Source organism: Narcine bancroftii, chromosome 4 (genome assembly GCF_036971445.1).
Source record: "Narcine bancroftii isolate sNarBan1 chromosome 4, sNarBan1.hap1, whole genome shotgun sequence".
NCBI classification, from domain to species: domain Eukaryota; kingdom Metazoa; phylum Chordata; class Chondrichthyes; order Torpediniformes; family Narcinidae; genus Narcine; species Narcine bancroftii.
The window spans coordinates 213,718,544-213,745,724 of record NC_091472.1 but is presented as its reverse complement, the minus strand read 5'-3'; the positions used below and the strand labels follow the sequence as shown (position 1 = coordinate 213,745,724).

Genomic DNA, 27,181 nt, shown 5'->3' with positions numbered 1-27,181 from the left:
CACGGCAGTAAGAACAAAGAGGTAAGCATGTACTCGGCAGCTGATGGTACTTCTGCTGGAGTCACAATTTCCCTTTGACTTCTTCGCACCTTGCAGTGGGACTTTTTGTCTGTACTGAATTCTCAAGCTGCTGTGCCTCCTATGGTCAGTTTTATCACCACTGACATTTGTGCACACTTCAGTCTGAAGACACTAATGGTGTGCCTAAGTAAAGGAACGCACACATTAGAAGGTAACTCCTTTCAAGTGGAAACGCTGAGCCCTGTCACACGTTCCCAAGACTGCAATACACAAATGTACTGGAGAAACTCAGCAGGTCAGTAAAGGGGAACCAACATTTTGGGCCTCAGCTCCTTCGTCAGGATATGCAAAAGGCAGACAGGTGCCTGAAAAAAAAATTAGGGGGGGAGGGTGGAAGGAGAATAGAGGAGGGAGAAACACACAGGCCAACATGGAAGAGGTCATAGGTGGGAAGGTAAAAGAGATATAGTTAAAAGGTGATTGGGGAAAGTGGTAACTCTCTGAATGAAGAAGGAAGGGAAGAGGGTGAAGAACTGGAGAAAAGACAGAGAGATAGAGAACGAGAGAGGCTCGGTGGAGCCATTTAACAGAAGTTGGAGAAGTTGATGTTAACACTGTCTGTTTGGAGAGTGCCCAGATGGAATACAAGGTGTTGTTCCTCCACTTAACAAGTAGCCTCAGTTTGGCAGGTGCATGAGGCCATGCTGATATGGGAATGGTGTGTGAAAATCCTTGCTATGGCAGTGGAGAGAGCTCAAAACCAAGGATATAAACTATGCATGTATCATTGTATTAAGATTACCCTGATATTAACTGTGTCTGGATATGAATTGCAAGGTTGAGGTTAGCTCAGGATGTATGTGCTTCTTGAATAAATCAGTAATTTAACTGCAGGACATCCATTAATTTCTTAATCTCCTAATAGCTAATTAGATTGACAAGCTGGTTGTTTATTAGCTTGGAAATGAGTCAAGGGGTAAATGGCAGATGGGTCAGCCGTTGCACAAGTTAGTTAATCGGAGCAAATCACTTTCCTAATGGTTAGCTGATAGGGTAGACGTGGTTAGAAAGGACGGAGAGGGAGGTATTGGGGGTGGGTTGGGTGTGGTTGGTTACTTATGCCTGGCCCACAACAAAATGAACTGTATTTATCTCTCAGGTCCATCTTTTCTGGTCCCTTAATAAATGCCAGAATTTCAGAGACACAAAGATCTGAACCTCCATATGTTTCAGCTAATAAATCAAAATGAGGTAACTCAACCTTGTCTAAAGATACTGTCTAACCCAGTGGTTTTCAAACTGCCCCCCTAAACTCACATCCCACCTTAAGTAATCCCTATGCCATAACAGCTCTGTGATTGGTGAAGGATTGCTTAAGGTGGGATGTGAGTGGGAAGGGACCCAATTTTTACTGAAATATTTGGGTTGAGAAAAATTGTCATTGGCCAATTTCCTTTGGAGTTATGAAACCGTGCATATAACGAGTCAATGAGGGACGATTAAAGCAGTGGTTTTCAACCTTTTTCTTTCCACCCACATCCCACCTTAAGCCATCCCTTAATATGACAGAGAATTTACGGCATAGGGATGGCTTAAGAAGGAATGCGAGTTTAGGGGGCAGTTTGAAAATCACGGTCTAACCCATCTTTGAGGGTAAATATATGATCCAAATCTGTTAAAACCTCCATGGAGTACTGGTTTTGGAAAATACCCCATTTCAAACCTTCCCCTTCTTCTTCCCCACTATTTTGTTCAGGCACCTGCCTACATTTTGCTCACATCTTAATGAAAGGCTCAAGCCTGAAACATTGCTTGTGCATCTTTATCTTTTGCTACATAAAGTACACTGCTTGACCTGCTGAGTTCTTCCGCTTTGTGTTTTTACTTCATTCACGTTTTTCTCCATTTTAAACTTTTCTATTTATCTCCGAATGTACACATCCTTGGAATTATATTTTTATGTTCCATTCAGCAATAGCTTCAGAATTATTACAAGTAGTATAAAAGCAATGTTGGTGGAAGTTCATTCCCACAGAGTTTTATCAGGTCATAAAACGTTTCATTCCAAATGGCTACTGAATAAAAATTGCCCAATTTGGAAGGGAAGGGGAAGCAAATCTAAATAAACAAAAAATTCCACTTGAAAGGTGAGGCCTCATAAAAATGCAAAGTCAAATGGCCATCTCCTCTGATGGAAACTTATGAATCAGAACATAGACACAAATTCTGCATGCCAAGCTAAAAACAGGAGAAGGTGATAGTTCAAAAAAGAAATGCTATAAAAGCCAAAAGAACACTCTAGTTAGATATTTCAAACACCTCCATTGCAGTCACCTCCTCCTTCCCTATAATTGTCTGTTGTCATTGGCCACTGAAACATGACCCACATTTCCTCACCATAAAATATACAGGCATACTTTAAGATACCTCAGTACCAGACATAACACACACTTTTCAGTCCTTAGAACATAGTGGAGGCCTTCGGCCGCAAGGTTCTGTCAAACTAAATAAACGTACTCCATCATCAATCTAACTCTTCCCAACCGCACAGCCCAATATCCTTTATTTTTCTTACATCCATGTGGCAATTTAAGAATCCTTTACATGTCCCTATTGTGCCAGCCACCACCACTACCACCCCCAGCAATGCATTCCAGGCCCCAACCACACCCTGTGCGAAAAAGACTTACCTCTGACATTTTCCCAAACTTTCCTCCACTCACCTGAAACAGTTGACCTCTGATATTGGCCATCACTCCCCTGGAAAAAAAGGGTGTTGGCCGACCAACCAATCTTTTGTCACCCCTATACAATGTCAACTAAATCTAGTGACGATAAATGTGTTGTGATCTGACATGAAAATATATATATTTTCTGACATGAAAACATATACATTTCACATTATTTTGCTGATTGTATTAGTCTTCTGAGCAAAATAAAAGTTCAACAATCCTAAATGGAGCTCTGTAGGGTCCGGTGCTTTCTTTCTGAACTCACTTCACATCAACCTTTAATTGATTCCTCAATCAATGAATCAATTTGCCAAGGTTAGTCCAAGTCCCTCTTAATTTATCTCACCAAATGTATGAGGCTAAAGTCCACTTGATTTGATTATTTTTGGCAAAAATGTATAAAGGAACTGCCATGGATTCTTTACACAACAGTTGATTTTAAGGGGTGTTTGAACTCCACTTGACTGGATTTGTAACCCACCCTGTAGCAGAATTCAGGCTCTGTTGTTGGTGGCTGAATGAGAGCATTCAGGTTACATGAGCATCAGAGAGCAGGGTTAATGCAAGTCAAAGGCTCTTTCAAGGGTCGATACAGGGTTTGACAACTTCAAGAGCTACGTTGGAATTTGTCTAGAAAATACAACTCATGCCAAACAGGAAACATGGCAGAAAAAAATTCCTTGTGGGGTATTCTCATCCAAATTAATTAACATTGATCAAATTTTACTATTTAATATGGTCTTGTTTTTTTTTGCTCTCACTCTTACACATTATTTTAACACAAGATTTATTTTATCTCCTCATCCCCAATTTGACATTAGAAAAGCAGAGTGATTTAACTTACTTGAAACAGGTTATTATTGGAAGCATTGCTTTCTCAAGTCTCAAGTTTGTGGTCACCTGATTGCACACAACTCCATAGTAACTGGTCCTCAGTGCAAAACACGTAGACACAAAACCAGACATAACACACACACAGACAAACAATACATATGCAGGACAAGTGTTCATATACACAAATAAAGGAATAAATACTGTTTCATAAATATAAGAATCTTGATGGTTTGTGTGAGCCATTCATTTGGCCGTTCACCATTCTCACTCCTCATGGGAAGAAGCTGTTCCTCAGCCGGGTGGTGCTAGCTCTGATACTCCCATATCTCTTCCTGATGGGAGCAGTTGAAAGATGCTGTGAGCAGGGTGGAAGGGGTCCTCTATGATTCTGCTTGGCCTCTTCATACAATGATCTGGTACATCACGTCAGCTGGCGGTGGGAGACTCCAGTCATATTTTCTAATGTTCCTGTGGATTGACCTCTGATCCATTTCTCTGCAGCAACCGTACCCCACTGTGATGCAGCCGGCCAGAACACTCTTGATAGATGATGGTGGCTGGTAGCTTGCCTGCATCAGTCTTCTCGGGAAGTGCAATCACTGCTGTGCTTTCCTGACAAGTGAGGAGATGCTGTGTGTCCACAATAGGTCACTAGTTAAGTGGAGGACTCCATGGAACTTGGTGCTCTCCATTACAGAGTTCTTGATGTGTAGTGGAGGGTGGTTGTTCCTAGTCCTCCTGAAATTAAAGATCATCTCCTTTGTCTTGAGACTCAGGCTGTTAGTCTCGCACCATTTAACAAGATTTTCCACCTCTTCTCTATAGTGTGAGTCATCATTGTTGGTGATGAAGCCAATTACTGTTGAGTCATCTGCAAACTTGCTCACTATGTTGGAGCTGGATCTAGTGATGCCGTCGTGGGTCAGTAGCGTGAACAGGAGCGGGCTAAGCACATTGCCCTGAGATGCGCCAGTGCTCAGCGTTCTGCTACCAACCCAGACTGACTGTGGTCCTTCCGTTAGTTACAGAGAGGGGTGTTCAATCCCACTGAGGACAGCTTCTCCACCAGCCTCTGGGGAATGATCGTATTAAACGCCGAACTGAAGATGATGAACATCAGCCTGGAGGATGGAGCATTGTTCTCCAGGTGGGCCAGGATAGAGCGAAGCAACAAAGCTGCCAAACAAAAATTCATACTTTTGGAGGAAAGAAAAATAGTTCACAAATTATCTGTGACTTGAATAGTATCTGATGCTTTATCAGCAATAAAACATGAAAAAACTCCTCTCTGAGTAACGAACCATCCAGAATTTGATGGTAACAGTATGAGTTCATGCGAAGGGGAGGGCTTCTTAAAAAAGAAACTCGATGAACAAAGAATCTTCTATTCCAATGTTTATGCTCTATGGCAGCCTCCTTTCCATTCCAATGCATCTAAATTCATAACATAATATTCCATTCCTCCTTCTTTCAAGTATTATTTATCTTTTACTTAAATGCATCTATTCCATTTGTGTCAACCACTCCATGCTACTGAATACCATATTCTCATTACTGGGAGTAGGGTTCATTCCTGATTCTATGAAGCCCACATTATAATCTCAGCTGAAGTGTGAAACTCCATCACAAGGGAGATAGTCATAATATGTTGCAGCAGCGCAAGCTCCCTCGGACCTAGCAAACTGGACAAACCTACTTTCAGCGGTTGGTGAGTCAGTAATTATAAGCGCATTATTCACATTCGCCACCTCAATACAACTGAGACTAATATTCAGCATTGATGCACAGTGTCTGCAATGGATGCACTGTAGCTACTTGCCGATGTTTCCCCAATGCAGATCCTGTGGGAAAGGTCAAGGAAGAAACTTTTTTCATTAAGATCCACAATGGTAACAGGCCCCATCAGCCCACGAGCCCACATTGCCCAATTATACCCAGGTGACCAATTTATTTTACTCACCCCATAAGTCTTTAGAATGTGGGAGGAAACCGGAGACCCCGGAGAAAATCCACGCATCAAGGGGAGAATGTACAATCTCCTTACAGACAGTTGTAACTGCCTCGCTAACTGTGCCTCCCATTTTGCTCATCGTCTGACCTTGCTGACTTGGACAAGCTCCTTTCTAGCTCCCAGATCAAACTATTTTAACACCATACTCAACAAAGTCTGTTGTGCTTCCACACCCAGACTATCAAGGGTCAAGAAGGACCACTCACACCTTCTCAAGGTGAATCAGAAATTAGCAGTAAATGTTAGCTTTGCTCGCAACATTAATCGGCCAAGAATAATTTAAAAATTTTTAAAAATCTTTTCTCTGGCAGCTCACAGAAAGACCGACCCAAGTCACTTCACAAACTGGCACATGGAAAACAGCTTTCAACCCCACAAGAGGGAAATTTGCAAGACAAAGAACTTCAGAGACATGGCTTTTCAGGAAAGTGATGTTAAGATAAGAAGAGGTGGAGAGGGAATTCTCAGAACTGTTCCAAATAACTAAAGGCATGGCCACCAATAGCCAGTTCAAAAAGCAGGGAAATGCAAAAAGAGCTGAAGTAGAAAGTCATCTAATGAATGGACTGCAAAATGAGAAAAAGCCATTGCACGAGGCCATGTGCTTGAAGACACTGTTAGGGCTTGGTTATGCTACTGTTTTACCATGGGAGTATAGCAGGAAAAACAACCAACTGAAAAACCTCACAAAGATAAGCGTATACAGAGCCGTTGTCATACCCACACTCCTGTTCGGCTCCGAATCATGGGTCCTCTACCGGCACCACCTACGGCTCCTAGAACGCTTCCACCAGCGTTGTCTCCGCTCCATCCTCAACATCCATTGGAGCGCTTACACCCCTAACGTCGAAGTACTCGAGATGGCAGAGGTCGACAGCATCGAGTCCACGCTGCTGAAGATCCAGCTGCGCTGGATGGGTCACGTCTCCAGAATGGAGGACCATCGCCTTCCCAAGATCGTGTTATATGGCGAGCTCTCCACTGGCCACCGTGACAGAGGTGCACCAAAGAAAAGGTACAAGGACTGCCTAAAGAAATCTCTTGGTGCCTGCCACATTGACCACCGCCAGTGGGCTGATAACGCCTCAAACCGTGCATCTTGGCGCCTCACAGTTTGGCGGGCAGCAACCTCCTTTGAAGAAGACCGCAGAGCCCACCTCACTGACAAAAGGCAAAGGAGGAAAAACTCAACACCCAACCCCAACCAACCAATTTTCCCTTGCAACTGCTGCAATCGTGTCTGCCTGTCCCGCATCGGACTTGTCAGCCACAAACGAGCCTGCAGCTGACGTGGACTTTTTACCCCCTCCATAAATCTTCGTCCGCGAAGCCAAGCCAAAGATAGCAGTCAATTCTGTCATGATACATTCTTACAAACCATGATCAGACTTTCTGGTTTAGAGGTGTTGGTTGGTTAAATATTAGCCAAGGTGCCACAGAGAACTGCCAGAGGACATCTGTTTAAGGTGAGTGTGTAGCGGCAGCTACACTACTAACAGAAAGAACACACAACCATACGGGTTGAGCTCAGTGAGCAGAACTGATTTATTGCAGGCTGCCTGGCTGGCCTTATACTCCCAGCCTGGACCTGGCTGAGAACTGCGCTGGGGGCGCTGACGTCACCTGGGTGTCACACAGGTCCCCCAGCGCGGGCTTCTGAGCCCGGTGCCGAGATAGAAGGGGAAACCCTCGACAGCGCCATTTTGGCCGGCTACTCCGCCGTGTGTGTTACAAGTGGGGTCAGTTCACCTGACTAACGGCGTTCCACCACACAGCCCCCCCCCCCCCCCAGAACCGGCATCGATGTCCATTATAGTCGGGCGGCCTCGATTCTTGTGCTGGGCCACAACTACTGGTTCAGTGGGGTTGAGGTGTGCTGTCCACCATAAACAATTCCCTCCTACTGCTGATGTCCAGCGTGAATGTGGACCCTGAATGCTGGACGACTTTAAACGGCCCTTCGTAAGGCCTCTGCAGAGTTACCATTGGCGGGCCTCGCTGAATAAAAACGTACTCCGGGGAGTACAGCTCGCTGGGGACGTAAGAGGCCTGTGTGCCATGTCTGGCGGCGATGGGGGTGCGAAGGAGCCCAGTTGGGCCCAGAGGTGGGGGAGTAGCTCATGCGGTGACTGCTAGGGGTTGTGAGGTGTAGCGCTAGCGGTGCGCCGTAGACCAGCTTGGCTGATGACACCTGTAGATCTTCTTTGGGCATCGAACGAATGCCCAGGAGCACCAAAAGCAGTTTGTCCACCCAATCAGGATCGGTATGGCAGGCCATAAGTGCCGACTTAAGGTGGCAGTGTAGTCGTTCGACCAGCCTATTGGCCTGTGGGTGATAGGCCGATGTGAGGTGTAGTCCGATCCCCAGCCTGTTGGCGAGCTGTGCCCAGAGCGCAGAGGTGAACTGGGTGCCCTGATTGCTGATGAGGTGATTTGGGATGCTGAACCGGGCGACCCAACCATGCCACAGCGCTCAGAAGCAGGTGTCCGTGGAGGCGTCTGGCATCGGGATTGCCTCGGGCCAACGAGTGGTGCGGTCCACCACCGTGAAAAGATAATGGTTACCCCGGGAAACTGGTAAGGGCCCGACGATGTCCACGTGAATGTGGCTGAACCGTTCCCGGACATGCTCGAACTTCTGTACAGATGCTCTGGTGTGCCTGTGCACCTTTGAAAGCTGGCAATGGATGCAGGTTCTGGCCCAGCCCGCAATCTGCCTCCGCAGCACGTGCCAGACGAAACACTCTGCCACCATAAGGACCTAATGGAAGGGTGTGAAAGGTCATGGATGTGGTGGAAGACTTGCCTGCACCACTGCAGGGGAACCACTGGCCGTGGGGTGCCCATGGAGCATCGCACAGGACAGTGCCCTCACCTCTAGAAGCTGGGAGGTGCTGGAACCGCAGGCCCGTGATGGCAGTCCTGAAGTGTCGCATCTCCTCGTTGGACTTCTGGTGCCAGGCAAGCTGGTCGAAGTCAAGGCCGGGTGTCAGCGTGCAGATGGCCGGTCGTGAGAGTGCATTGGCGACCACTTTGTCCTTCCCTGCATTGTGCCGAATGTCAGTGGTAAACTCCGACACGAAGGAGAGGTGACGCTGCTGGCGGGCCGACCAGGGATCCTTTGCCATGGCGAGTGCCTGAATGAGGGGTTTGTGGTCGGTAAAGATGGTAAAAGTCCTTCCCTCCAAGAAAAATCGGAAATTCCGCACCGCCAGGTACATGCCCAGTAATTCATGGTCGAAGGCGCTATACTTGCACTCTGGTGGGCGAAGATGCCAGCTGAAGAATACCAGTGGCTTCCACAGTCCATTCACTTGCTGCTCCAGGACGGCGCAGACGGATGTAGCAGAGGCATTGACGGAGAGCATCATATGCAGGTCGGTGTGTGGGTGGACAAGCATGGTAGCCTTCGCTATGGCATCCTTCGTAACCTTGAATGCCCTGCAGACCTCTGGAGTCCAGGCAAGCATTTTGTGTTTGGCTGTGATGAGGGTAAAGAGCGGCTACATGATGCGCGCAGCACCTGGGATGAAACGGTTATAGATGTTGACCATACCCGCGAACTCCTGCAGCCCCTTGAGGTTGTCCAGGTGTGAGAACTCCTTGATTGCAGCGACTTTCGTAGTGGCGGGTGTGGCTCCTTCGGCCGTGATGGTATGGCCCAGGAACTGCATGGACTCTTTCCCAAAATGGCACTTGACTGGGTTGATCATGAGGCCAAGGTCAGCCAGTCAGGAGAAGAGGGTGCACAGGTGGGCCTTGTGTTGCACCCGATCCCTGCTAGCAACAAGGATGTCGTCCAAGTAAATGAAGACGAAATCCAAGTCCCTGCCAACTGAGTCCATAAGGCGCTGGAAGGTCTGAGCGGCATTCTTGAGCCCGAATGGCATGCAAAGGAATTGAACAAGCTGAAGGGGGGTGATGATGGCCATCTTGGGTATGTCCTTGGGGTGCATCAGGATTTGATGATACCCACGCATCAGGTCGACCTTGGAGAATACCCTCGAGCCATGCAGATTGGCCATAAAGCCCTGGATGTGAGGGATGGGGTAACGGTCAGGAACTGTCACCTCGTTGAGCCGCCGGTAGTCTCCACAGGGGTCCCAGCCACCGGAGGCTTTCGGGACCAGGAGGAGCAGTGAAGCCCAAGGGCTGTCAGAGCACCGAATGATCCCCAGCTCCAGCAGATGCGAAAAGTCTTCCTTCGCCACCTGGAGTTTATCCAATGGGATCCGGCGTGCCTTGGAATGGACCCGTGGGCCTTGGGTGGGGATGTGATGGAACACCCTGTTGCGTGGTGAGGCAACGGAGAACTCTGGCTTGAGGAGGGCCAGAAGCTCATCCAGGATACGCTGGAACTCATCCTTGGGCATGCTGATCATGGCCATCTATGGCTGTTCTGTATGGGAGGCATTGAGGCAAATGGCCTGGAAGGTACAGGCATCTACCAGGCGCCTACCCCGAATGTCAACCAGGAGCCTGTGGGCAAGGAGGAAGTCAACACCCAGGATGGCGGTTGGAAGGAACGAGATGGTGAACCTCCACGAGAACTTTTGCCGGTCAATCTGGAAGTGGATGGTCTTGTCTCCATGCGTCCGGATCTCCGTTGCATTGGCCGCATGGAGTTGAGGTCCTCAAGGCCGGTTCCTGGACTCGATAGCTGTTGACGGAATGACGCTGATCTGGGCCCGACGAGGAAATGAGTCTCGCAGGTAGAGAAGGCTGTATCTCTGGTCAGCCGCCGCAGCCATTAAAAGCAGCTGGCCTGCTCGTTTCCCTGGAATGAGCTGGGCTGACGACACTTCTGAGTCTTGGCTCCCCAGCACTGGTGGTAGAAGTAGAGGCCTGGAGCAGATGCCTTGCCTCTGGTTATGCTCTTTGTGGCCCCTGTAGTGACCAGGTGTTCTACTGCAGCGCTAGAGGAGGGCTTGGAGTGGTCATGCCCGTGACTCACGACCTGCTGAGTGGGAATCTCTTAAGCCTTCTGAGTGACCTTCCTCGAGTCAGCAAAGCTCTCTTGGGCCAGTAGCGGCCGGATGTCCTCAGACAGATGCGCTCAAAAAGTGGGCAGTTGGTGTGATCGCCCATGAGTGCGAGCAACTCGTTCATTAGCTCAATCGGGGACCTGTCCCCCAAGGCGTCGAGGTGCAGCATCCGAGCGGCACGCTGGCGGCTGGATAGTCCAAGGGAGCCGGTGAGCACCCGCTTGATGGTCCCGTATTTATCTTCTGCGGGTGGGTGTTGAACAAGGTGCAGCACACGTTTGGCGGTGGCCTGGTCCAGGGCGGTATCCACATGGTAGAACCTGGTTGCGTCTTATGAAATCTGGCGGAGGTGAAACTGAGCCTCTGCATGGCTGAATCAGGTCTCCGACTCCTGCAGCACTGACCAAAGGGTCAGTTTGAACCTGTCGGGGTCACCAATTGTAGTGGCTAACTGAAATAACACACAACCATACGGGTTGAGCTCAGTGAGCAGAACTGATTTATTGCAGGCTGCCTGGCTGGCCTTATACTCCCAGCACGGACCTGGCTGAGAACCGCGCTGGGGGGCGCTGACGTCACCAGGGCGTCACATGGGTCCCCAAGTGCGGGCTTCTGAGCCCAGTGTTGAGGTCAAAGGGGAAACCCCCGATGGTGCCATTTTGGCCAGCTGCCCCGCCGCATGTGTTACAAGCAGGGCCAGTTCGCCTGCCTAACGGCGTGCCGCCACAAGTGAATAAAAGTTTTGCAGAGATGTCAGAGGTATTTGTTTTTTTTTAAACAGAGAAGTGGGTGGCTGAAATGCACTGCTGGGAATTGTGGTAGGCACACTTAAAAGACTCAGATAGGCACATCGGTGTGAAGAAAGTGGAAGGTTATGGACTTTAAGATTGGGAAGGCTGAGGCTAATGGTCAAGTAGGTTTACAGAGGTAGACAGACACTGTGGGCCGAAGGATCTATCCTGTGCTCTATGTTCTATGAAATAGCTTTGAGATTAGAACAAAGGAACAGGAGCTCATTCTGCACAATGGCTTTTAGCAGTGTTTCAGCCTGTCTCGTTTGGCTTTTTAAACAAAGGATTTACATTGCAGGACAGCATTTCTTGACCGTGGTGCATCTTTTGTGGTGGGAAAAGGGCACAATTTGAATGCTTGCAGACCAGTTCAGATTCCAAAGAGGACAGACTCAGAATTGGTTTCAAGGTATAACTAACACACACACACACACACACACACACACACACACACACACAGAGCGATAGAGAAGGGCAAGATGGTGGGACTTAAACATAAGCATGACAACACTAATATCAAAGGTAGTGTTCATTATTTGTGCTTCACAATGAGCGATTTTAGAAGTTTAATTACTGTCTTCAACTCTGGTCACCTCATCACAGAAAAGGTGTGGATGCTATGGAGAGGGTGCAGAGGAGATTTGCGCATCAGATTAGAGTTCAGATTTATTGTCAGAGTACATACGTGACATCACACACAATCCTGAGATTTTTTTTCCTGAGGGCCAGGCAAAATAACCACTTATTGGTAGTGCAAATAAAACTGTACATAGTGTATACATGTAAACAGATAATGAATGTAAACAAACTGACTGTACAATACAGAGAGAATAAAAAAATAAAGTGCACAAGTTAGAGTGCAAGTCTTGCAGCACCTAGACCTCTTTCTTGACAGTAACAGTGAGAACCGAGTGTGTGCTGGGTAGTGTGGATCCTTAATGTTTGCTGCAGCTCTCCCTGCAGATGTTCTCGATAGTGGGGATGGTTTTGTCTGTGATGTCCTGAGGTGTGTCCACTACCTTTTGGAGTACAGGAGTATTGGAGTCCTCATACCAACATGCTGCTTGGATTGAAGAACTTGCCTTAAGAGGAAAGGATGAGTGAATTTGGCCCTTTCTTCCTAAACTGTCAGAGGATGAGGGGTGACCCGATCTAGGATGACAGGCATTGATCATGTGAACATTCAGAGTGCTGAAATACCTAACATAAGAGACCATAAATTTAAGGTGCTTTGGAGCACAGAGTGCTGGGCACTGCTGGGCACTGCTGACAACAGTGGTGGAATCAGTAAAATAGGATGCTTTAAGAGACTATGAGATAGGTATATGGAACAGAGAAAATTGGAGGGTTGTACAGTAGGATAAATCTGGGCAGTTATTTGAGTAGATTATTCGGTCAACACAACACTGTGGGCTGAGTGGCATGTACTGTGCTAGACATTTCTATGTTCCATGTTCTAATGAAGCAAGTTTGTCAGTTTGCTTCGTATGGATCGTAGTACGGGAAAAGAGTTCAAGCAGAAAGTTCTAGCTGCAACACCCTTGATCAGCATCAAGCCTCGATCTCAAGTGGTAAAATCTTAATGCTTCCACACTTCCATTATTAATAAAGCAAAATTACATTTGTTTGGATCTCAATTGCTTTGGAAACTGATGTTGCCAGATTGAAATGGAGAACAAAGTTCCATCAGTAATAAGTCAGACAAAGATTGTCTGCCCAAAAAAGTATTTTCAACACTTATGAACTTAACTTCAAACATCTCCTCTGCACCCAAAGTGCCCAATCCCTGTTCAGAGTTCCTTTTAAAATTGAAAGGAAAGGAAATTGATCTAATTAAATAATAAAACGGTGAACAAACCTTCATTTAAAACAAGCCGCTGGTCCTAAATCTAAATTGCAATTCTTTTAATTCCTTTTGGTTTTTAATCTGAAGGTTTTAGCTCATTCAAAATAGATGGCTCCTGAATTTTTATTATAAAACCTGCCTATTTCTGCTAAATAAGTAATAGTCTCCACTGATTGAGAATACGAAATATTATATAGACATTGAAATTGCCTCAGGCTTTTGTGATCTTGATGCATTGACTTCTGATCCCGATGCAGAATGAAATCTCCAACCACACAGAATCTGCATCATTTGGCCCCACTTCAAATTAAAAAAAACTCAAATCAAGATACAGCTTCAGGAGTAACGATGGCTCCAAGCTACATCACTGCATGGGCAGTTTCTTGTATGCGGTAAAAGGTCAGCAAGCTGAGCCATCTCCCCCCCCCCCCCCACCACTTCCGCTGGAAACATTTTCCCTTGTCAGAGGTGAATAAAACCTGGAGGACCTAGATTTACAGTCAGGGAAAAGTGATTTTGAGGGAGAACCTTTCTTCACCCAGAGTCGCCAACACCATGGAAGAAATGCCCATACGAGTACTTAAATCATCTCTGCGTAGAAGACTGAAATGGGATTAACGTGGTTAGGTGCTCACTGGTCATCATGACCCATTTCCCTGCTGTTTCTTATGACTGATTCCACCCACATCCTCCATCCAAAATAGCCTTTCACTATCCCCAGAGTCAGCACCTACCTGATTCTCTCACAACCAGCCCTCCTCATTCTCAACCCCATCTCACTCAAGTCCAGATTGATGCTGGCTGAACTGTGGAACAGAACCAGGTCACTAAATCACAGGGACATTTTCAGCTACATTATTCAAAACTAGTTTGAAGACAAAGGAAGCAAATATATTTTAAAAAAATTAAACAGTGAAGCAAGTGACTTAAAAGACACATTACTTTCCCATTTTCTTGTTTTGAGAAATACATTATAGCAATATTTAGTTTATAAGTTTGCTGAGGGTAATGAATTCATTTGACAGTGTTTTGAATTTAAAAGTAAATGGATATGATAAAGGACAACTATATTCTGGACAATGGGCATATAAATGAAGGCAAAAAAGAATTTGAAAACTTGCATGCATACAATGGCTTTAGGATGCCTCAAAACAATTCTTAAATGACGAATTATCTTTGCAGGTTAATCACTGGTGTAATTAATGGAAATATATCAGGTATTCTGACTGGGTATGTGTGGAGATTGAGAGCGTATCAAAAACCCTTAAGCAGATGTGCTTATCTAAAAGTCTAGCTTTTAAGCACAGAGTCTCAAGGCTGCCTCAAGGTCTTTTATAAATCACCGGCAACACCCTTGATAATAGATGTGTGCAGGACTAGCATGCAAATATACTAATGTCAGGGCTGCTGGATGTATTCAAATGTAATACACAAACAAATCCAGTATTTTTGGCATAGGCGATGCACACTCAGACAAAAGCATTCCACTCCACCATCTCCCATCCCTCTCAATATGATTAACTGTGCAAATAAGCTAATCGGCAAAAGAATTCCTTAAGTGCCCACAGGACTCCACAATCCCTCTGCATAATGCATTGACAGATGGTTTTCCAATTGACAACTTATTTTTAAGAGGAGGTGGTTGGACAACCCCGAGGAGCAATGTATTGAAAACAGCAACAGTAAATCATGGAGCGAAGAACCAACCTTGCTGCAGACCTTTGGAAAGGAGAGAAGCGAGGAGCCTTCAGAAAGGAAATTGGTTGCAGACTCAGGGAAGTAGAAGGGCCATAACAGAATATGTGCTGGTGGTCCATATCAGCCAGCTGCTATTTCCAGGCAAAGGTGTGTGGCTGAGACCAGAGGAAAGACTGATTTCTGATCACTTTGAAAAGGAAAGCATTTTGTGTGGAAAAAAATAAGGGCCTCCTTTATGGTGCACTATTCATTTCACTTGCATTCATCTCTCCCTGGTACCGTTTATTCAATGCCACTCAACTTCCAGTGGATCAATTCAACAGGAAAGAAATAAGAGTGTTTTATGCAGAATCCTTGACCAGACTTGGGCAGAGGAATGCATAAACCACTTTTAAGTTCTCCGTGGAAATGATAGGTCAGAAATTCTGCAGCTGGAGATAAACAGTCACTTATCAACGTGACGTGGGCCTGCAGTGGCACAAAACATGTTTATTTTAAACCTGCATTCACTGAAATCTTATCAAGTGCCTTTAATTAAACAGTGCCAACATAAGTGAGACAAAATGTTCCCTCAAAGAAAACAAAAAAAGGAACACCCAGAAATGATTTTTTTTTTGCAAGCTAACAAAGTTTTCATGGAGGATTATTACTGTGTTATGCCATATGAAATTGTTGATACCTTTTAAGTGTATGTTTAAGCGTGAAATCTTTTGTGACACATCTTCTGGAGGCTTCAAAGACTCAGCCTTTTTAATCAGCAAAGAAAAATTTATCGGTTCTCCAAGCATCCCTGAAGTGGCATTCTTATGGAGCTGGTTGAGAAGGAAATCTGCAGATGCTGGGGTTTGGTGCACTACACAAAAGGGCTAAAGAAATTCAGCAGGTTGTGCAGCATCCATGGGAAGTAAAAGCCAATTAAGGTTTCGGGCATGAGCCCTTCATCAGCAACCTGGAAGAATATGCCTGAATAAAATGGAGGGGTAAGGGAGAGGAACACTGGCCAAAAGGTAAAAGATGGATGAAGACTGCAGATGCTGTGATTGGATGTAATTGGGCGGCATGGGCTCTTGACCCAGTGGACTTGTTACTGTGCTGTATATCTAAATTTAAATTTAAATTTAATTCTACACTACTCCCTTCACTGTAGTTCTATTTATTTATTTTTCTCTTTTTTTCTCTCTCTATATATATCTATCAATTCATCTATTTATTTATCTATTGATTTATTCATTTTGTTTGTTTGTCAACACAGTTTGATGTTCCTGGATGGCACACAAAATGAAGCTTTTAATTTTTTTTTAAATTTAACGATACAGGGTGATCGAAGGCCCTTCAAGCCAATGCAACCTTTGCCACCTAAATTATACCTGTGGTGGTACACCACCAGCCTACTGCAGGGGGCAACCTCTGTACCTGCAGGAGTGTAAGGGGACAGGACGACAAATGGCTGGCTACCAATCAGTTGGCCTGAATGGATCAAGCCCCACCCGGTCAGGTGTCAATCACCCTCCGGGATATAAGCCTGTGCTGGCCTCCCGAGGCCTCACACCGAGTTGCTGCAGCCACAGCCAGCCTGGCTCTGTGGACGTTTTTGTGGATTAAAGCCTGTTGTTCATTCTTTACCTTGTGTGTGTCTGATTCTGTCTAATAGTGCACCACAATACCCCATCGCCATGTTTTGGAGGGTGGGAGGAAACTTCAGAGAAAACCCATGCAGGTCACTATCTTGGTGCACATGACAATAAACAATTCAAATCAACAAATTGATTTGGGGGAAAGATTTCATGGAAGTATCCACAATGTTTTGAGGAAACACAGAATTGGAATAGAATCCATTTTGAAGAAACGTCACCGGTAGAAAAAGCTGAATAGCTTCCCATTTATAGGATTCTAAAATAGACTCACGATGAAGCTTATGTTTGAGCAGGCTTCCCTTGCTTACAAAACAATAAGAGGTAGGCAAGCTGCCAGCATGTGAAATCAAATATCAAGGCCAAAGAAAATGTCTGCATCATTACCTCTAATGCCCAGAGCAAATGTGCAATCTAAATGTACAATGAAAATAATCAACAGCTGTACCCCCTGTAGTTCCAAAAAAAAACAATACCACAGAGAGGTTTTTACAATCCATTCGAGACTGCTCAGTTTCTTCAAGGTTTCGAAACAAGCCCGTGCCTCGTGCCACCCTTCCCCACCCACCCACTATCACCCCTTTGGATGACTGGGCACATCCACTGTCAGGGTGAGACAATGATCAGAAAGTGATCACATCCTTAAATTTCCCAACTGAGTTATTCTGGCTTGTCAGTTAAGAAGGCTCTCTAACCATTTCCAATAATAATTAAAAGGGCACAATAAAAGCGGATTAAAATTAATGCTATTTTTAGCACTTCCCACAGTACCCTCAGCAGAGTCTGGTAGGTTAATCGTTAATGTCTGGCGACTCCAAGTGAGTTCTAGAAGGTTCATAATTGTCTCACAACTAAATATAATTTCCCCCTGCTCCACTCTCTTTCCCAAGCAATGCTGTTTGCCTTGTCTCATTTACATCACTGATTCTTCAAGTGAGGCATCCTTTCAACACCCATGCTTTTCACATCATTTAAAAGCCTATTGGGTCTTTCTATGTCGCTCTTGTGCTCAAGCTTTTCCAAAACAAAAGGCTTGATTTCATCCCAAATTGGAGCAGGGGCACAGAACTCAATTACTACCTCTTGTTAAAACACAAACGTGCTGGAGAAACTCAACAGGCCCCAGAGCATCCATAGTAGACAAAGATAAATAACCAACATTTTGGGCCCGAAACATCGGTTATATATTTTTGGCTGCATTTTGCAAGCACTTTTATGTTTTATCTAAAGTTACACCACCTGCAGAATTTATTCTTTCATTGCTGTCTCTCGTCCTTATGTTTCAAAAGTAGTTTACTACCCTTGCCTTAATAATGGTTAATCTACCATGTATGTTCACAGTGGTTCTGCTGTCGCCATTACCTGAGACAGTGTGCATCATAATTCCCCCCCCCCCACCCCAAAGACTGTTAACATAAGTAATGGCCAAGGCAAATGCATCCTTTAAATGGGTGATCCTGCTACTGCACCCCAGAAGCTGAAGATCACCTGTAGCTGGTAGAACATTTTCCACTTTGCCCATCCTCTCCTCCTGGACATACTCCGTCCGATGTCCAGTCCAAATCGCATGTCATCTCAAAAGTACATGCAGCTCTTCTGACAACATTTAAAATACATTTAAATTTAGATATATAGCACAGTAACAGATCTGTCCGGTCCACGAGCCTGTGCCACCCAATTACCCCAAATAACCTCAACCTTTTGAATTGTGGGAGGAAACCAGAGCACCTGGAGGAAACCCACGCAGACACTGGGTATAAACTCCTTCCAGACCTTGCCGGATTCGAACCCATGTCGCTAACACTGTAAAAGCACTGCGCTAATGGCTATGCTAACCATGCCATCCACATTCGGTAATGCATTCTCCAATCATACCAATGGAGTATCTTTACCACTTGGACTACCACTGTTTCAGGCAGTTTTCAAAGGGCATCTACGAAAACACTGGATTTGTTCGCAGCACGAAGGAAACGTTTTCAATCTCCAGTTTATGAATAAAGCTGTGGGGTTCCAGATTTAAAGTCTATCATTCGTGATACAAAATGAGAAGTTAAATCCTGTTTCCATCAACATCCTTCTCAGTGGGTACAGCCTCAAAATACTTCCTTTGAAAGCCAGAAACTCCCACAGTACAGGCTTTGCTCGCTTAGTCTCAGCAATCGCAGAAAGCTTGAATCCAGGAAAGTGACACTTTCACAAAGGCATCAAGAAATGTAATGCAAGGCAGCACTCTTCAACAATTTATTTCAAGCCGGCCACACTCTCTTCACCCTACTTCTGTCAGGAAGATGATTCACGATAATAAGATCGCGCACGACCAGATTCAAGGACAGTTTATTTCCTACTGTTATCTGATTCATGAATAAAGCTCAACATTGTAAGATTATGCCATCTTTGCTCTGTAACAATTGATCTCTCTTGGTAACTATACTTCAGTACAGTGTTACTTGTGCTGTGCATGAAGTGTCCAATTGCAAAATGAACTATCACTGCATCTTAGAACACATGACAATGAACTTGAACAACATAAGTGCTATAAATGGAGTTGATCTGAAAAGGCAGAGTTGATGCAAATGAAAAAGAACTGAAATGGGCTTCAGGAACTTGCTCATCCAAACTTGTCTTCTACCTTTTGACCTATGAGGCGTGCTGATTCTTGCCCTAAAAGGTGATGCAATTTTACATAAAACCATAAGTAAGACCATAAGACAAAGAAGCAGAAATAGGTTATTCAGCCCATCAGGTCTGCCAGCCATTTAATCTTGACCTGATCCATTCTCCCACTCAGCCCCACTGCCCCGACGTGATGCCCTGGCTAATTAAGAACCATCAATGTCTGCCTTAAATAAACCCAATGACTTGGCCTGTGGCAATAAATTGCACAGATTTACAACCCTCTGGCTAAAGAAATTTCTCTGCATCTATGTTCTAAGTGGCTGCCCCCTTGTCTTGGATTCTTCCATCGTGGAAATTATCTTTCCATGTGTACTCTATCCAGGCCTTTCAACATTCAAAATTTTTCAATTAGAACCCCCCCCTCAATCATTCAAGACAAAGAATGGAATTTGTGGAAAGCATCTGCAAATCCTTTTTGTGCTGACAATCTCCTCTTCAGGGGCAGCTAATCTTTCCCTGTGATAGTCTGTTGCCAGCATCGCATTCAGTTCTGTGCCAGCTATACGGTCACAAGCACTTTAAAATAGCATGGAGAATTCACTTTAAAAATTAATGCAAACAGGATCCATCATCCGAGAGGGTTAATAAAAACAAAAGAGAGGAACCGAAAAGGATATTAGAAAACAATCGAGATTGTATGGTGGCCCACCGCCGCAACGATAAAACCGGCGCTTTGGGCAGCAAGCGCACCTAAAAGCCAGCAGACCACACAGCGGAACTGGCCCCACTTAGTGAACCGGTGAATGAATGGAAAGGGCAGCTTCAGGGCAAGCGATCCCAGCTACACAGCCAACAGTCTGGGACAGCACACAGAGAAGAAGGGATTGTCACGCAAGAGGATACCTGCACGCAGGAAACCCGCTTTTGTTATGTGGGTCGTTGCGTCAGTAAAGGGGGGGGGGGGGGGAGCAGCAGGGATGCGAGAGGTATTAAAATCAGGGCTGAGCCCCTAATCAAACACAGAGCTTAACCAGACTGCACTCATCTGTGTATATCTTTCTTTCGAATAGTGTGTGGCTACAATTGACTGTTTTGATTAATGTAACAGGAAGCATCTTCTGTTATAGAACATAAAACAATACAGCACAGTACAGGCCCTTCGGCCCTCAATGTTGTGCCAACCCATATTTTCCTTTCTAAAATAAAGTACGAAACCCTCCCTACCCCATAACCCTCTATTTTTCTTTCATCCATGTGTATAAGAGACTCTTAAATGCCTGCCTGTCAGGTCACTCGGCTGAGTGCTAGTAACCCAGTATAACATTTCGCATGGTCGGGTGGTCGGCGACTAAACCAACTCCCCTACGCTTGCCTGGTGCGGAGGGTGGCCAGACACCCTGTATGATGAAAAACAAGACCTGTCAAAGGGCCGTCAAACCCTCTCTTAGGGGCAATGGCCATCTAGTAAACACGTGCTGTGAAGGGTGGAATGGGCATCCCTTGCATCATAGCTTGGTCTGGCCATTCACTGCCACAGAACTTCCCCGAATCATCTTGGACCTTATCATGCTGCCGGATCCGGGAGGGGATGTTGACCTGGCCTGGTCCTATGCAACTCCCTACTCACCTAAAATCTATTCACGCACACGCTGTTCCTTTCTGAGGAGCGGGATATCCTCAACACACCCAAGTCCTGTAGCGACGGACAAGTGGCGAAGTGGTAGGCTAGATGAGCTGAGATCGACCTGTACAGCCACTCCAGGATACACATATCAAGCCCCACAAACTAACTGAAAGGATCCATCATTATCCTACAGGATGGATAGCCAGAAGGAAGGAAGCTCTTAAATGCCCCCAGTATTTCATTTCCCACCACCATTCCTGGCAAGTTCTCTGAGGAACTCATTGCAACTGTCCAGTATTCTGCTGCATCTTTGCCTGATGCAACAAGGGTCCTGTTACTTGTGTAATAAAGTGGTGGGAATGGACTCATACTGTTGAAAAGACTTGATAGATCAATGCCATTACCACCTGTTGACAACCTAGCTTCAAGACACAAAAGCATTGGATGAACACATCAGGTCATGAAGCATCCATGGAAAGAAACCAGCAGATCATGTATTGAGCCTTGGTCCTTCATCAGGAATAAAAAGAAATGAGCAGGAGGTTGCAGGAAGGAGAAGAAGCACATGTTCCTCCAGCATTTTTGCACAGTGTCCCAGCTCTCCAATAGTTGTAGATGTCTTCTTTCTCTTGCCAAAGCTGAATGTGGCAGTCATACCCTTCAGTTATCTTTAATTTAATTTAGACATACAGCCCGGTAACAAGCCCTTCCAGCCCACGAACCTGTTCTGCCCAATTATACTCAATTGACCTCTAACCTTGGTATGTTTTGAACAGTGGGAGGAAACTGGAGCACCCAAAAGAAACCCACGCAGATACAGTGACAGTTAAGAACCGTAGTCACTGACACTATAACAGCGTTACACTAACCTTTACAATGAATCAAGAGGAATGAAGAATGGCGAGGATGAGTGTTTATTGTCATATACCCAAGTACAATGTGCAGATGCTCCAAAGTTCTTTCTTGCTGCAGCCACACTGGTACACAAGATTCATCAACAACAAGAGCATAAATTACATTACCACAATATGCTTCGATAGAAAAGAGGTACTGCTCAGTATAAAGGATTGATAAATAAATATTAACAGTGCAAGGAAAAAAAGTGACATTCCAATTGTGCAGACAGATTGTTTGGTGATGTAGCCAATCAGTGTACTCACACCAAAATTCAACCTGTGAAGCTAAATTTTCAGAGTTACCTTGAGCATTGAACCGATCAATTTATTTGCAGGGACAATCTACTTTTCCTTCAGTTTTCTTTAGTTAGCATTTTGGTTGTTGACATTCAGTTTGGTTGGAAATAGGAGCAGCAGAATTTATTTTAAAAAAAATGTAGTTGTATGATTGGGAAAAATTGAATCCCTTTCAAGTGGTGAGGTTTCAATGGAACCCTTGCTGGTTTGCAAGTCAGGCAATCAGTTAACTCAAGTTACTTATTTGAGTCTTGAAAGAAAAGTATGACTCGTTTTTTTTTCATGCTGTGGACAGATTTAACACAAGAATCACATAAATATGAAGATGGTACATGGAAGACTTGGCTGGTTCAAAAAAAAACATACCTTATGTATGACAAATAGAAATTTCCAAGTTATCTCCACCACATTGAGTGTGAATTGGTATAATTTGGATTATACTGAAGATTAACAGAAGATTTTTAAAAATCACTTTAAATATATATTTTTCCACATGACATGCAGTGAGTTTTTTTTTCATATATTAACACAGAAAGAATGAAAAACTCACACAATGTCATAAATTTCAAAGGAAAAAAAATCATGTTATGGGATTAGTTGAACATGAGATGCAAATATTACCTCAAATTCACTGTCAATTATGGCAATATTAGCAAACTAATTTCCTGAAAATATGGCGATTTTCAGCCCGTGCTGAAATACAGTTCCCTCGAGTGGGAGGACATTTCTTCGATTATGTTCGCTGCTCAATTTGAGATGCAAGCCAAGCTACCAGGCAAGGCATAATCATGCTTTGGCAAGGGAAGGCAGGTGGAGAGATAAATTAGCAGGGCTGGAATTGCTGCTTGTGGCATCCAAGGAAAGGCATCATTGAATGACCGAGAAAAGGAGACTGACACAGATGCACATCTGTGGTTCATGATCTCTTGTTTGGAAGGCAGTTTGCCCCTGAGAAGGAAAGAATGGCATATTTACAGAATCGCTCCTAATAAAGGGCTCAGGCCCAAACATTCAGCTGCCTTTTACTTTCTATAGATGCTGTGTGACCTGCCGAGCTTCTCCAATATTTTTGTGCAGAGGGCCTTTCATCAGAAGCCTCGATCTGGGTCACAACCTCACACCTGCCCAGTTCCATTCACCCTTCTGCATATCTTTCCAGTGGGTTAAGACAGCAGAACTAAGATGTAATGTGTACTTTGTGGAGTGAAAAGAGATTGCAAAAAAATATAGAGCAAACAAGTTCAGGGAGGGATTTGAAAACAATGAACAGTTTAACAGTCATATCCTCCACTAGACTGCCCTTAGCTGAAATATGGGACTTTGGGCAGTGGCACGTGGAAATTAATCATTGTATTCGTGACACACGCAACACAGACCAATATATTTTGCATCTTCCTTTGCAGTTGGTCCTAAAACATTCATCACATTTGTAACAATGAAAGAAAAGTGATGTATTTCCTGGTCAGGATGTGAGTGTCAGAGAGGAAACTACTGTCTGTCTTGGTGGTTGAGTTGAAGACTTGGGATCTGTGTTCAAATAGGACTTGGCCAGTCATTGTCAATTATGGTGCACACTACTGCTGTGAGGGAGGGATTTGAGATTTTGGATGTTTCAGGTCCTATTAACTGAGTTTGTCATATACCTCAGTACAATAGTCATTGGAAAGAAACTGTTCTTGAACCTAGAGGTGCTGGACTTCAGATTTCTGACCTTTTGCCTGAAGGTAGCAGTGAGAAGAGGTTATGACAAAGGTGATGGGGCACCTTTATGATGTTGGTTGTCTTCTGGAGACAGCATCTCACATTGGTGTCTTCAATGGATGAGAGGACAGAGCCTGTGATGGTCCAGCTATGTTTTCTACTTTCTTCGTTCTTGACACTTGAATTCTGAAATAGCCTGTGATGCAACCAGTCAGTATACTTTCTACAGTGGACTTGCAGATGTTTGACAGACGATCTGAGATATGCCAAATCTCCTCAGGCTCCTTAGAAAGTAGTGGTGTTGGTGTTTCTTCTTCACAGTTGCCTCAATGTGTTGGTTCAGGAAAGTTCTTCCTAAAAATTAACTCCCAAAAATTCTCTCCATCTCCACCCCATCAATGCATAGCCCCATGGCATCTTGGCACTTCTCACCTACCTAAAATTAACAATAACCTCCTTGGTCTTGGTGTTGATGAGATTGTTGTTCTGTCACCACCCAACCAGATTCTCAATCTCCATCCTGTACTGTGACTTATCATTTCAAGTTATTCAGCCAACAGCGGTGCCGTCAGCAAATTTATAGATTGAAATGAAAACCTTATTTGATGCAACTATCCAGTAATGCAAATCACACTAACTCAATTTAAGTCTAATTAACAAATATGATGCCATAGAGAAAAAAAAGATAAATATAAAAGGAAGAGAAAATAAAATTAAATAATATGTATTCACAGTGGCCAGTAAAGCAAAGAAAAAGTGTGTCAGTAGTGCAGACAGAACTTCTCACTTATCAGTTAATGCCTGAACATTGTCTAAGTTTTGTTACATGCAGATAGGACCACATTGGTGCCTGAGGAAATCTGAATCAAAATGAACCAGCAGGTGTGATTAAGTAGCCTCACTTCTAACCTTACAATAGAAGTCAGCTTATTGAAGCAGCATTACAACAAGCTTTGTCCTCGATTGTAATGAACCTCCATCATTGGCTAGAAGTGTCGTGGAGGTGATTCCACTGGAGAGATATGGAGGAACTCAGCAGGTCAGACACCATCCATGGGCAGAACGAGCTAGTCAACATTTCAAGTTGGGACCCTTCATCAAGACTGAAATAAAGATAATAGGATGAAATGCTTATATAAAGGAGAAAAAAGTTGGGTGAAGGGCCCATAGGTGATAGGGTATTGGGCAGGTGTGGGCGTTTCGGTTAGTGCAATGCTATTGCAGTGCCAGCAACCCGGGTTTGAATCCTGCACTCTCTGAAATGGGTTTGTGTGTTCTTCCTGTGTCTGCATGGGATTCCTCCAAGTGCTCTGGCTTCCTCCCAAACTTCAAAGCATACAGGGATTGCAGGTTAATTGGGGAATTTGGCCAGCACAACTTGTTACCATGTTGGAGAGACAGGGAGAAGAAGGGACTACTAGTAGGAAAAGGAAGTGGGGGCGGGGGGGAAGAGGGAAAGAAAAGTTAGAGTGAGTGGATTAAAAAGTAGAGCAGGTAAAGAGAAGGAAACAGTGGAACCAGATGGGGGTGGGGAGGAGGGTTGCTTAAAATTAGAAAATCAATGTTCAGGTGTCAGGTTTAAGGCTTCTCAGGAAGTATATGATGTGTTGTTCTTCAAGTCATTCATTGTCAGGATGAGGCCAGACATGAACATGATGAACAAAACACATCATATTTCTCCCAGATAGCCTTAAACCTAATGGTATGAACATCAGTTTATTGGATTTTATGTAACGTCTACCCCCATTTGGTTCCACAGTTTCTATCTCTTCTTTACCTGCTCTTGTCCTTTTTTTCCTCTCTAACTTTTCTACACCCCCCTCCTCTCCTTCTACCCATCTCTCCACCTCTCCTCCCTTCCATCCTACCCCCTATCACCTCCACCAGCTTCGTTCCCCCACTATACTGTACATGAACTAGATTTCAGGTTTATTGTCAGAGTACATACATCACATCACATACAGCACTGAGATTCCTTTTACTGCAGGCCAGGCAGAACTACCACTTATTGGTAGTGCAAAAAAAAATTGTATGGAATTGCACATGTGAACAAATAAATAAATCTAAACAGAAAAGAGAAAAAAAAACAAAGGGTCACCTAACTCCAGGAAAGATATCAATAAGATAGAAAGAGTGCAGAGAAGATTTACTAGGATGTTGCCCGGACTCCAGTAACTGAGTTATGGGGAAAGGTTAAACAGGTTAAGACTTTATTCCCTGGAGTGAAGAAGAGTGAGGGGAGATTGATAGAGGTATTTAAAATTATGAGGGGGATAGACAGAGTAAATGTAGTTGGCTTTTTCCACTGAGGGTAGGTGAGATACAAACTAGAAGACATGGATTAAGGGTGAAAGGGGAAAACTTTAGGGGCAACATGAGGGGGAACCTCTTCACAAAGACAGTGGTGGGGGTGTGGAACGAGCTGCCAGCTGAAGTGGCGAATGTGGGCTCAATTTTAACATTTAAGAAGAATTCGGACCTGTACATGGATGGGAGAAGTATGGAGGTCGATGGACTGGATACAGGTTAGTGGAACTAGGCAAAAAAAATGGTTCAGCACAGACTAGAAGAGCCAAAGGGGCCTGTTTATGTGCTGTGATGTTCTATGATCTGTACTTCTCATGAAGTACAAAGGTAGGAGTCTTTAAATGAGTCTCTGATTGAATTTGTTGTTGAGGAGTCTGATGGTGGAGGGGTAGTAGCTGTTCCCGAACCTGGCGGTGTGAGTCTTGTGGCACCTGGACCTCTTTCCTGATGACAGCAGCAAGAACAGAGCATGGGCCATGTGGATCCTCGATGATCGCTGCTGCTCACCAACTATAGCGTTCCCCATAGATGTTTTCCATGGTGGGAAGGGGTTTGCCTGTGATGTCCTGGGCTGAGCCCACTACCTTTTGCAGGGCTTTATGCTTGGGGTTATTAGTATCCACAAACCAAACCCTGATGCAGCCAGTCACTTTGCACCTGTAGAAATTTGCCAGGGTTTCCGATGCAATACCAAACCTCCGCAAACTCATGAGAAAGAAGAGGTACTGATGTGCTTTCTTCGCTATTCCATCAGTGGGTTGGCTCCTAGAAAGCTCATCTGAGATAGTGACTTCCAAGAACTTTAATTTATCTTAGTCTTGATAAAGGGTCCTGATTGAAATGTTGACTGACCGTTTCTATCCGTGGATGTCGTCTCATCTGCTGAGTTCCTCCAGCAATTCATTATTACTTCATGTTCTTTAGATACATCTTGATTATGGTGGAATGGCCTTGGCTATGCTGACTATACAAGAATCAATGCCTTTCAGTAATGTACATTATCATGGATTTCTCTCCTATTGCAATCGTTTTACTGTGGGTCTGCTCATTGGATCAATTATAATCTACTGCCTTGTTAAATCCATTGATTTTACTGCATCAGTATGTCTGCGTCATGGTCAATAACACTGTCACGGCCAACTTAATGGAGGCAATTCCAACCTACCTAACTCACTAGAAAAGGATTTCACA

At 44.6% G+C, this 27,181-nt stretch overlaps 1 protein-coding gene across 5 annotated transcripts in view; it reads right to left on the bottom strand.

Moving 5' to 3' along the window:
• LOC138761575 (partitioning defective 3 homolog B-like) overlaps positions 1-27,181 on the bottom strand; it is a 1,428,627-nt gene that overhangs the window by 862,391 nt on the left and 539,055 nt on the right. The window lies entirely within an intron of this gene.